This window comes from Somniosus microcephalus, chromosome 20 (assembly GCF_052327205.1).
Source record: "Somniosus microcephalus isolate GS21.2 chromosome 20, FLI_Smic_1.0, whole genome shotgun sequence".
Taxonomy (NCBI): Eukaryota; Metazoa; Chordata; class Chondrichthyes; order Squaliformes; family Somniosidae; genus Somniosus; species Somniosus microcephalus.
Window position 1 is genome coordinate 54267375 of NC_141006.1, and position 11348 is coordinate 54278722.

Here is an 11348-nt window from a genome sequence, read left to right on the forward strand (position 1 = left end):
GACCCCATACGAACTAATGACTGGACGCGCCATGCGCACGCCCGAAGGACACTACAGGAAGTGCAGAGTTAGGACCAGTCAGGGATCGAATTAAAAACTATGTTAAGACCCTAGACGAACAACTCAAGGCCTTGCGGAAGGAGGTGAGGGAACAACAGGCCATTAGAGACCAGGAGAACAAATTGGCCCAGCCAACGGAACCTCTACCGAGGGTAGGGGACTCCGTAATGGTCCAGGCACTGCCAGGGCGACCCGGGTTCGCCCCGCGGTGGACCAGACCTTATGAAGTAATAATGACCAGTGATACATGTGCATGTGTGGATATGAATGATAAAGCGCGGTGGAAACACTGGTCCCAGCTTAAAAAATATAGTGCATAAGAAACCGCTTTATTAGAGGGCCGCTAACCCTTGGTGACAACCAAGACCATATTATATCCCGGCAGGTAGACCGCAACCATGATGCTGCTATACTGGATACTCGAAAGACTAGTGCTTGCACAGCAGGTCGGGGCTAATCATCAGATAATTTATGGTACCCACTATAACACAACATGCCAGGGCGGCAAGATAACGACAAAAGTAGGAGTGACGGTGTGCATAGGCTGTACAGAAGGAACCCCTACCCTCACCAGATGGAAATCATGAACTGACGGGACAAGGCTATGCACTACCAACACCAACTCCACAACCGCCGACAACCACCACAACACCAAAACCCCTGGAATGTCCAAAAACATTCCCAGGACCCAAGGGAGGATGTATATTAGTGGACAATGGCAGAATATTATATGATAACGTGCGCCATGAGCTTATACCGGTGGTATTGAATTTGTCAACAATATATCTTCCAGCGTGGTGGAGCCCACAAGCCCAGCAGTTGGAAAAACCTGATACAAAATGTTATAGACCAAGCTACCCAGGCGTCGGGAACGTGGAGAAGGAGGGTTAGAAGGAAGAGAAGTGTGCTAGGAGATGTAGGAACAGTATTTAACACAGGTATGTCACTTGTTAATGCAGTAGACAGGGAACTAGGAAGCCTGAATGAAAAACTGAAACGAGTATTGAAGCAAACACTGAGGCACAACACAGAATGCAGTTGGGGACACACACGGTGGAAACCCTATTGGAAATTGCCCATATCCTAGAAGCACAAGCAAAGACAACCAACTGCCTAATAAATGTCACTGAGTATAATGAAGGACAAACTAAGGTGGAAATGTTGTGTCACACTTATGGGTCATGGATAACAGGCCAACTTCGTGATAACATGAACCAGCTTCATCAGGGGGAGGTTCTCAGTTGGATAAGTGACAAAAAGCTGAAAGACTTGGCCAGTAGCCCAGGCAACATGACGGCATGTCAATTACGAGGTCTAACCCGAGTATATCCCACAGAAACACACTGTATAACTAACCTCGCACAATATCTCGGGGTGGTTATGATGATCCCGGTAATGACCAAACATCCTATCCCCTGTATCAAGTAGAAAATATAGGGGTGAATCAGGGAAAGGCCCACGTGAGGTACTACCCGACCCATAGCTACGCCACAAAAAAGGAGCCAACGCCTGGTGTAGGGAAAATGTTGGTAGTGATACCCCTGACAGGATGTAAAGAGTATGGAAACGCAGTAATGTGCCCGCACCCAGTAGGGACCTGGAGAACAGGCACAATGTGGATTCAATAAGACCACAAACTGTACTGTGGAAATAACACAGGCTCGGTACGAGCCAACTCGGTTTGCATACCGAGGCAGCGGGGAATACTGTGTGACCACCAATAAAAAATGGTATCATTACGGACCTCTCATATGCCCAATCTACAACGCAAGCTTTTGCTTTAACCCCCCAAACACCAGCGACAATCGGACACCAGCATTTGGTAGCAATATATAAGAGACAACAAGTGTCCCTCAAGGCCACGGAAGAGATTAAAGGGGACCTGTGAAATTACATAATCCCCGAAGGACCCAAAATCCCCAAACTCCCAGAGCACCTAACTAGGATGGCCGAGAAACTGGACAAAATAGCCAAACTGGACCAGAAGTTACAGGAGGATATTGAGAAAATTGGGAGGGAAGTCGAAAACTTGGGGTATGCCCCATGGTATGAAACAGTCTGGAATTGGGGACTAAGTGTACAAATACACCCTTGGATAAGAATCGCATCTCACGTACTGGGATGCCTACAAGTGATAGTCATGATATACCTGATGTCAAGCTGTTGCCTCAAATGCAGGAAGCAAAAGGAAGAGAGAGTGGCTGGAGCTATGAACAAGGCAAAAGATAGGGAACTCACAAATCCATACCAGTTGTAAATAAGCTGTATGGCCACCTTGGGGCGGCATTGCCAAGGGCCAAAAGGGGAGACTGAAAGGGGGAAGGTAAAGAATATCGGGAGAGTTAGTGTAGAGCAGTGTTGCATGATGGGGGCTTGGTTCTATACAGACAATGGTCAAGGAGAGCAGGGTACAACATTGCCAGACATAATCACGGGACGTAACCACAGGGTGCAAATGCTGCAAGAAACTAAAAATGTTCAGGTCAACAGACGTGGCGAAAGAGCTGATGTTGCAATATAGTGTATCTGTGGAGACAGGTAACTGCAATAGGAACCACATGACTTAGGCAGCTGACAATGAGTCGGGCCACAATAGACATGGAGTTAACAATTCTCAAAATTAGGGCAAGAGTGTCCACCTGGTATTAACAGGAACTGGGACAAACGATGTTGTAACATAGAATGTCCTAGAAAAGAGGCGGGAACAATGTATAACGCGCCATTTGGATGTATCAATATCTAACCACTGCTGTAACAATTTGGAGAAGCTTGGCTAAGACAGAGCAGGCGTCTCCTCACGCGTGCGAATAAAGACTGCTTGAACTCTCGATATCAGACTTGTGTTGAATATTTAAAATTACTCCACAACAAGGTCATAGTAGGTTTAGTGATGCGTTACGAGCACAATTAATTAATAATCTGACAGTAAGGGTGTATTTTGCAAACAACACCACCTTGCATTTATATAGCCCCTTTAACGTAGTAAAATGTCCCAAGGCGCTTCACAGGAGCGATTCTCAAACAAAATTTGATCGCAACATGATAGAGTTTGACATTGGCCCAGAAATTCGTGTCTCCACGGGTGAGTACGCATGGGGTACTCACCCGTAGGCCCAATGGAAGTGCCGGTTTCCTGCATGCACTGCGCATGCGCGGGAAACCGGCACTTCCGTTCCCCTGAAAGCAGGGGTTCAGAGGTCAAATGCGTGCGCGGGGGAGGCTGCGCGTGCGCATCGAACTTCGTTTTTTTTTTTACAGGTTTTCCCGGGAAGGTAAGCCTGCAGAAGTTAGAAATGTAAAAAGCAGGCGTAAGGCCTGCTTTTTACAAGGTAAGTGGTGAATTAATTAAAATTAAAACATTTTTTCTACAGGTTTATTATTTTTAAATACTTTAAAGCAAGGTAAGTTTATTTTTAGCCCCGTTAGAAAATAAAATTATTTTTTTCAAAAATTTAAATTGTTTAAAAGTTATTTCATGTAATTTATAGTTTATTTAAAAAATGGTTTTTTAAAATTTATTTGAAGATTTAGTGATGTTTTGTAAGAAGAAGGGGCCCGTAGTATTTATAAGTTTGACAGCACTTCCTGTCAGACTTATGAATGGAGCATTCCCTGCTCCGATTGGCTCTCCATGGCCCACGTGATCCCAGGGGATGCATCGAACTAACTGCGCCCCTGGGATACGCAAGCACTGCACGCCGGCAGCTGGACCAAGCCCCGGATCGGAATTCCACGGAGGCCCACAGCTCAACGGCCGGCGCGCAAGTTAAGTGCAGATCGGGGGCTTGCACCTGCGGGAAGCCCCCGACCCGAATTTCTGGGCCATTAAGTTCGAGAAGGTTTCAAACAAGGAAAGCTGACTTTGAAGGAATGAGATGTAAGCTGAACATGTTAAACTGGGCTAAGCTGTGAGGAGGGATGATATGTTGGAGGGATCATCAAACGCGGCCATATGGGTTGAATTGAAAAACAAAAAAGGGGCGATCACACTGCTGGGAGTGTACTACAGACCCCCAAACAGTGAGAGGGAGATAGAAGAACAAATATGTAGACAAATTTCTGAGAAGTGCAAAAACTATAGGGCAATAATAGGGGATTTCAACTACCTCAATATTAACTGGGATAAAATTAGTGTGAAGGGTATAGAGGGTGTGTAATTCCTAAAATGCATCCAGGGGAACTTTTTTAGCCAGTATGTAGCAAGCCCAACAAGGGAGGGGGGGTTTCTGGACTTAGTTTTAGGGAATGAAGCTGGGCAAGTGGAAGGCGTATCAGTGGGGGAGCATTTTGGTGCTAGTGACCATAATTCTGTTAGATTTAAGGTAGTTATGGAAAAGGACAAGGATAGACCAGGAATAAAAATTCTAAATTGGGGAAAAGCAAATTTTGCTCAGCTCAGAGGGGATTTAGCCATAGTGGACTGGAAACAGCTACTTGAAGGTAAATCAGTGTCAGAGCAGTGGGAGGCATTCAAGGAAGAGATCCGGAGGGTTCAGACCAAATATGTGCCCTTAAAGAAAAAAGGTGGGACTAACAAATCTAGAGCTCCCTGGATGTCTAGGGACATACAGGGTAGGATAAAGAAAAAAAGGGAGGCGTATGACAGATACCGAGGGCTAAATACGCCAGAATCTTTAGAGGAGTACAGAAAGTGCAGGGGTGCAATTAAAAAGGATATTAGGAAAGCAAAGAGAGAGCATGAAAAATTCTTGGCAAGTAAAATCAAGGAAAACCCAAAGATGTTTTATAAATATATTAAGAGTAAGAGGATAACTAAAGAAAGGGTAGGGCCTATTAGAGATCATGAGGGTAATGTGTGTGTGGAGGCGGGAGATGTAGGTAGGGTTCTTAATGAATACTTTGCGTCTGTTTTCACAAAGGAGAGGGGCGAAGCAAACATTGCTATCGGGGGAGGAGTGTGAAATATTAGATGAAATAAACATAGTGAGAGAGGAAGTATTAAGGGGTTTAGCGGCTTTAAAAGTAGATAAATCCCCAGGCCCGGATGAAATGTATCCCAGGCTGTTAAGCGAAGCAAAAGAAATAGCAGAGGACCTGACCATTTTTCAATCCTCTCTGGCTTCAGGTGTGGTGCCGGAGGACTGGAGGACTGCTAATGTGGTACCGTTGTTTAAAAAGGGAGAAAAGGATAGACCGAGTAATTACAGGCCAGTCAGCCTAACCTCGGTGGTGGGAAAATTATTAGAAGGAATTCTGAAGGACAGGATAAATCTTCATTTAGAAAGACACAGATTAATCAAGGATAGTCAGCACGGACTTGTTAAGGGAAGGTCGTGTCTGATAAACTTGATTGAATTTTTTGAGGAGGTAACAAGGAGGATAGATGAGGGTAGTGCGTTTGATGTAGTGTATATGGACTTTAGCAAGGCTTTTGATAAGGTTCCACATGGCAGACTGGTCACGAAGTTAAAAGCCCATGGGATCCAGGGCAAGGTGTCAAATTGGATTCAAAACTGGCTCGGAGACAGGAAGCAGAGGGTAATGGTTGGTGGGTGTTTTTGTGACTGGAAGGCTGTTTCCAGTGGGGTTCCGCAGGGCTCAGTACTAGGTCCCTTGCTTTTTGTGGTATATATCAATGATCTAGACTTGAATATAGGGGATATGATTAAGTTTGCAGATGATACTAAAATCGGCTATGTGGTTGATACTGAAGAAGGAAGCTGTAGACTACAGAAAGATATCAATAAATTGGTCAGGTGGGCAGGACAGTGGCAAATGGAATTCAATCCAGAGAAGTGTGAGGTAATGCATTTGGGGAGGGCTAACAAGAAAAGGGAATACACATTAAATGGTAGAACACTGAGTAGTGTAGAGGAACAAAGGGACTTTGGAGTGCATGTCCACAGATCCCTGAAAGTAGCAGGCTAGGTAGATAAGGTGGTTAAGGCGGCATACGGAATGCTTGCCTTTATTAGCCGTGGCATAGAATACAAAAGCAGGGGGTTTATGCTTCAACTGTATAAAACACTAGATAGGCCTCAGCTAGAGTACTGCGTGCAGTTCTGGTCACCACATTACAGGAAAGATGTGATTGCACTAGAGAGGGTACAGAGGAGATTTACAAGGCTGTTGCTGGGAGTAGAGAATCTTAGCTATGAAGAAAGACTGGATAGGCTGGGTCTGTTTTCCTTGGAACAGAGGAGGCTGAGGGGAGACCTTATTGAGGTGTATAAAATTATGAGGAGCATAGATAAAGTGGATAGAAAGGACCTATTTCCCTTAGCAGAGGAGTCAAAAACCAGGGGACACAGATTTCAAGTAATTGGTGGAAGGTTTAGAGGGGATTTGAGGGGAAATTTCTTCACCCAGAGGGTTGTGGGGGTCTGGAACTCACTGCCAGAAAGGGTGGTAGAGGCAGGAACCCTAACCACTTTTAAAAAGTACTTGGATGTGCACTTGGGATGCTCTAACTTGCAGGGCTACGGACCAAGAGCTGGGAAGTGGGATTAGGCTGGATAGCTCTTTGTTGGCAGACGCGGACACGATGGGCCGAAATGGCCTCCTTCCGTGCTGTAACTTTCTATGATTCTATTAACAGATGAACCTACAGAAAAACAAGTATTCAAAGAAGTATTTAGTACAAGACCAATTCTTGGCCCCCTCCTACTTCTCATCTATATGATGCCCCTCTGCGAAATTATCCAAAAACTCATCAGGCTCCACGTGTACCCCGACGACACCCAGCTCTACCTCACCATCACCTCTCTCGACCCTACACTGCCTCTAAATTGTCAGACTGCTTGACTGACATCCAGTACAGGATGTGCAGAAATTTCCTCCAGTTAAACATTGGGAAGAGCAAAGCCATTGTCTTCAGTTCCCATCACAAACTCTGTCCCCTGACCACCTTATCAGTCTGAATCAGACTGTCCCCAACCTCGGCGTTCTGTGTGACCCCAAGGCGAGCTTCCAACCCCATATCCTCTCCATTACAAAGACACCCCTGTGTTCGCTGTCCTACATTGGCTCCTGGTCCGGCAACACCTTAAATTTTTAAATTCTCATCCTTCTTTTCAAATCCTCCATGGCCTCACCCTTCCCTAACTCTAACCTCCTCCAGCCCTATAACCGTAGATCTCTGCACTCCTTCAATTCTGGCCTCTTCCACATACCCGATTTTAGTTGCTGCACCACTGGCGGCCATGCGATCAGCTGCCTGGGCCCGAAGCTTGGAATTCTCTCTCTAAACCTCTCTGTCTCTCTCTCCTCCTTTAAGAGGCTCTTTAAAACCTACCTCTTTGACCAAGCTTTTGGTCTCCTGTCCCAATATTTCCTTCGGTGGCTCGGTGACTAGTTTTGTTTGATAATTGCCCCTGTGAAGCACCTGGGGACGTTACAAGCACTATCAAAATGCAACTTGTTGTTGTAATTTGATATTCAGCTAAAGCCACAGTTCAGCTACCGGCCGCCCGGCCCACACCTGCTCCAGGCAGCTGGACATCCCAGCAATCCTGGGGGAGGGGGAGTCAGTGATCGGTGACTCAGTGATCCCCCCCGGGGTCAGTGGCCGGAGTATCACCTCCACCAGGGTCAGTGGCCGGAGTCTCACCTCCCCCGGGGTCAGTGGCCAGAGTCTCACCCACCTCCCCCGGGGTCAGTGGCCGGAGTCTCACTCACCTCCCCCGGGGTCAGTGGCCGGAGTCTCACTCACCTCCCCCAGGGTCAGTGGCCGGAGTCTGATACCTCCCCCTGGGGTCAGTGGCCGGAGACTCACCTTCCCCAGGGTCAGTGGGCGGAGCCTCACCTCCCCCAGGGTCAGTGGCCGGAGTCTCACCTCCCCCGGGGTCAGTGGCCGGAGTCTCACTCACCTCCCCCAGGGTCAGTGGCCGGAGTCTCACTCACCTCCCCCGGGGTCAGTGGCCGGAGTCTCACTCACCTCCCCCGGGGTCAGTGGCCGGAGTCTCACTCACCTCCCCCGGGGTCAGTGGCCGGAGTCTCACTCACCTCCCCCGGGGTCAGTGGCCGGAGTCTCACTCACCTCCCCCAGGGTCAGTGGCCGGAGTCTCACCTCCCCCCGGGGTCAGTGGCCGGAGTCTGATACCTCCCCCAGGGTCAGTGGCCGGAGTCTGACACCTCCCCCCGGGGTCAGTGGCCGGAGTCTCACTCACCTCCCCCAGAGTCAGTGGCCGGAGTCTCACTCACCTCCCCCAGGGTCAGTGGCCGGAGTCTCACCTCCCCCGAGGTCAGTGGCCAGAGTCTCACCCACCTCCCCCGGGGTCAGTGGCCGGAGTCTCACTCACCTCCCCCAGGGTCAGTGGCCGGAGTCTGATACCTCCCCCTGGGGTCAGTGGCCGGAGTCTCACCTCCCCGGGGGTCAGTGGCCGGAGTCTCACTCACCTCCCCCAGGGTCAGTGGCCGGAGTCTCACTCACCTCCCCCGGGGTCAGTGGCCGGAGTCTCACTCACCTCCCCCCGGGGTCAGTGGCCGGAGTCTGATACCTCCCCCCGGGGTCAGTGGCCGGAGTCTCACTCACCTCGCCCCGGGGTCAGTGGCCGGAGTCTGATACCTCCCCCCGGGGTCAGTGGCCGGAGTCTCACTCACCTCCCCCAGGGTCAGTGGCCGGAGTCTCACTCACCTCCCCCCGGGGTCAGTGGCCGGAGACTGATACCTCCCCCCGGGGTCAGTGGCCGGAGTCTCACTCACCTCCCCCCGGGGTCAGTGGCCGGAGTCTGATACCTCCCCCCGGGGTCAGTGGCCGGAGTCTCACTCACCTCCCCCGGGGTCAGTGGCCGGAGTCTCACTCACCTCCCCCGGGGTCAGTGGCTGGAGTCTCACTCACCTCCCCCAGAGTCAGTGGCCGGAGTCTCACCTCCCCCGGGGTCAGTGGCCGGAGTCTCACTCACCTCCCCCAGGGTCAGTGGCCGGAGTCTCACCTCCCCCAGGGTCAGTGGCCAGAGTCTCGCCCACCTCCCCCGGGGTCAGTGGCCGGAGTCTCACTCACCTCCCCCGGGGTCAGTGGCCGGAGTCTCACTCACCTCCCCCGGGGTCAGTGGCCGGAGTCTCACTCACCTCCCCCGGGGTCAGTGGCCGGAGTCTGATACCTCCCCCTGGGGTCAGTGGCCGGAGTCTCACCTCCCCCGGGGTCAGTGGCCGGAGTCTCACTCACCTCCCCCAGGGTCAGTGGCCGGAGTCTCACTCACCTCCCCTGGGGTCAGTGGCCGGGGTCTCACCTCCCCCGGGGTCAGTGGCCGGAGTCTCACTCACCTCCCCCGGGGTCAGTGGCCGGAGTCTGACACCTCCCCCCGGGGTCAGTGGCCGGAGTCTCACTCACCTCCCCCAGGGTCAGTGGCCGGAGTCTCACTCACCTCCCCCGGGGTCAGTGGCCGGAGTCTCACTCACCTCCCCCAGGGTCAGTGGCCGGAGTCTCACTCACCTCCCCCGGGGTCAGTGGCCGGAGTCTCACTCACCTCCCCCAGGGTCAGTGGCCGGAGTCTCACTCACCTCCCCTGGGGTCAGTGGCCGGAGTCTGATACCTCCCCCAGGGTCAGTGGCCGGAGTCTGATACCTCCCCCAGGGTCAGTGGCCGGAGTCTGACACCTCCCCCCGGGGTCAGTGGCCGGAGTCTCACTCACCTCCCCCAGGGTCAGTGGCCGGAGTCTCACTCACCTCCCCCGGGGTCAGTGGCCGGAGTCTCACTCACCCCCCCCCCCCAGGGTCAGTGGCCGGAGTCTCACTCACCTCCCCCGGGGTCAGTGGCCGGAGTCTCACTCACCTCCCCCAGGGTCAGTGGCCAGAGTCTCACCTCCCCCGGGGTCAGTGGCCGGAGTCTCACTCACCTCCCCCAGGGTCAGTGGCCGGAGTCTCACTCACCTCCCCCAGGGTCAGTGGCCGAAGTCTCACTCACCTCCCCCTGGGTCAGTGGCCGGAGTCTCACCTCCCCCGGGGTCAGTGGCCGGAGTCTCACTCACCTCCCCCGGGGTCAGTGGCCGGAGTCTCACTCAGCTCCCCTGGGGTCAGTGGCCGGAGTCTCACTCACCTCCCCCGGGGTCAGTGGCCAGAGTCTCACTCACCTCCCCCGGGGTCAGTGGCCGGAGTCTCACTCACCTCCACCGAGGTCAGTGGCCGGAGTCTCATTCACCTCCCCCAGGGTCAGTGGCCGGAGTCTCACTCACCTCCCCCGGGGTCAGTGGCCGGAGTCTCACTCACCTCCCCCAGGGTCAGTGGCCGGAGTCTCACTCACCTCCCCCGGGGTCAGTGGCCGGAGTCTCACTCACCTCCCCCGGGGTCAGTGGCCGGAGTCTCACTCACCTCCCCTGGGGTCAGTGGCCGGAGTCTCACTCACCTCCCCCTGGGTCAGTGGCCGGAGTCTCACTCACCTCCCCCAGGGTCAGTGGCCGGAGTCTCACTCACCCCCCTGGGTCAGTGGCCGGAGTCTCACTCACCTCCCCCGGGGTCAGTGGCCGGAGTCTCACTCACCTCCCCCGGGGTCAGTGGCCGGAGTCTCACTCACCTCCCCCGGGGTCAGTGGCCAGAGTCTTATACCTCCCCCCGGGGTCAGTGGCCGGAGTCTGATACTTCTCCCAGGGTCAGTGGCCAGAGTCTGATACCTCTCCCAGGGTCAGTGGCCGGAGTCTCACTCACCTCCCCTAGGGTCAGTGGCCAGAGTCTTACTCACCTCCCCCGGAGTCGGTGGCCGGAACCTGACACCTCCCCTGGGGTCAGTGGCCTGAGTCTCACTGACCCCACCGGACACAGGCCGGGCCCAGTCCCTGGGGTCTCCCCTACCTTGCGGGCGGTGCGCCTGCCGCAGCCCCTCGGTCACCAGCGCTGAGAGGCGGAGGTAAAACTAGCCGGGGTCGGCGGACCAGAAGCCATAATCCAGGGATTGCCACTCTATGCTGCCCTGCGGCTTCATGACGCAGAGATCCGGCACCGCCATCCCGGCCTCCGCCGCTCACAACAGCGGGGCTCCGGGCTCGGCCCACGGCTTTGAAGCAGTGGTGGGAGCGGCCAAGCCTGGCCCACATCTCCCTGCAGCCCAGGCAGGGAACCGGGCAACCCAAACTGGCACCAGTTCCACCCTGGCTGGAGGAGTTAGAGGGTCAGAGGACAATTAGTGTCCAGTTGACCTCAGATGAAGACGGTGCGAGAGTGACCTGAATCTGGGTGTGTCTGAGCAGAAACAAACACTGGACAATAAACCCACTTTATGCGGCTGGCACAACTGTGGCTGCTCCCCCGGGGATGCGCGGTGAAGGTAAGACGTTTTCCTGCACTGTTCAATGGTACAGGGCACTGGAGAACCGCGATACTGGGACACCGGAGCT

The 11348-nt window shown here is 53.2% G+C and overlaps 1 pseudogene; it reads right to left on the reverse strand.

Moving 5' to 3' along the window:
- Positions 1 to 10960, reverse strand: part of LOC147103269 (uncharacterized) — a 43647-nt pseudogene extending 32687 nt beyond the window's left edge.
- Positions 10961 to 11348: the final 388 nt, after the last annotated feature.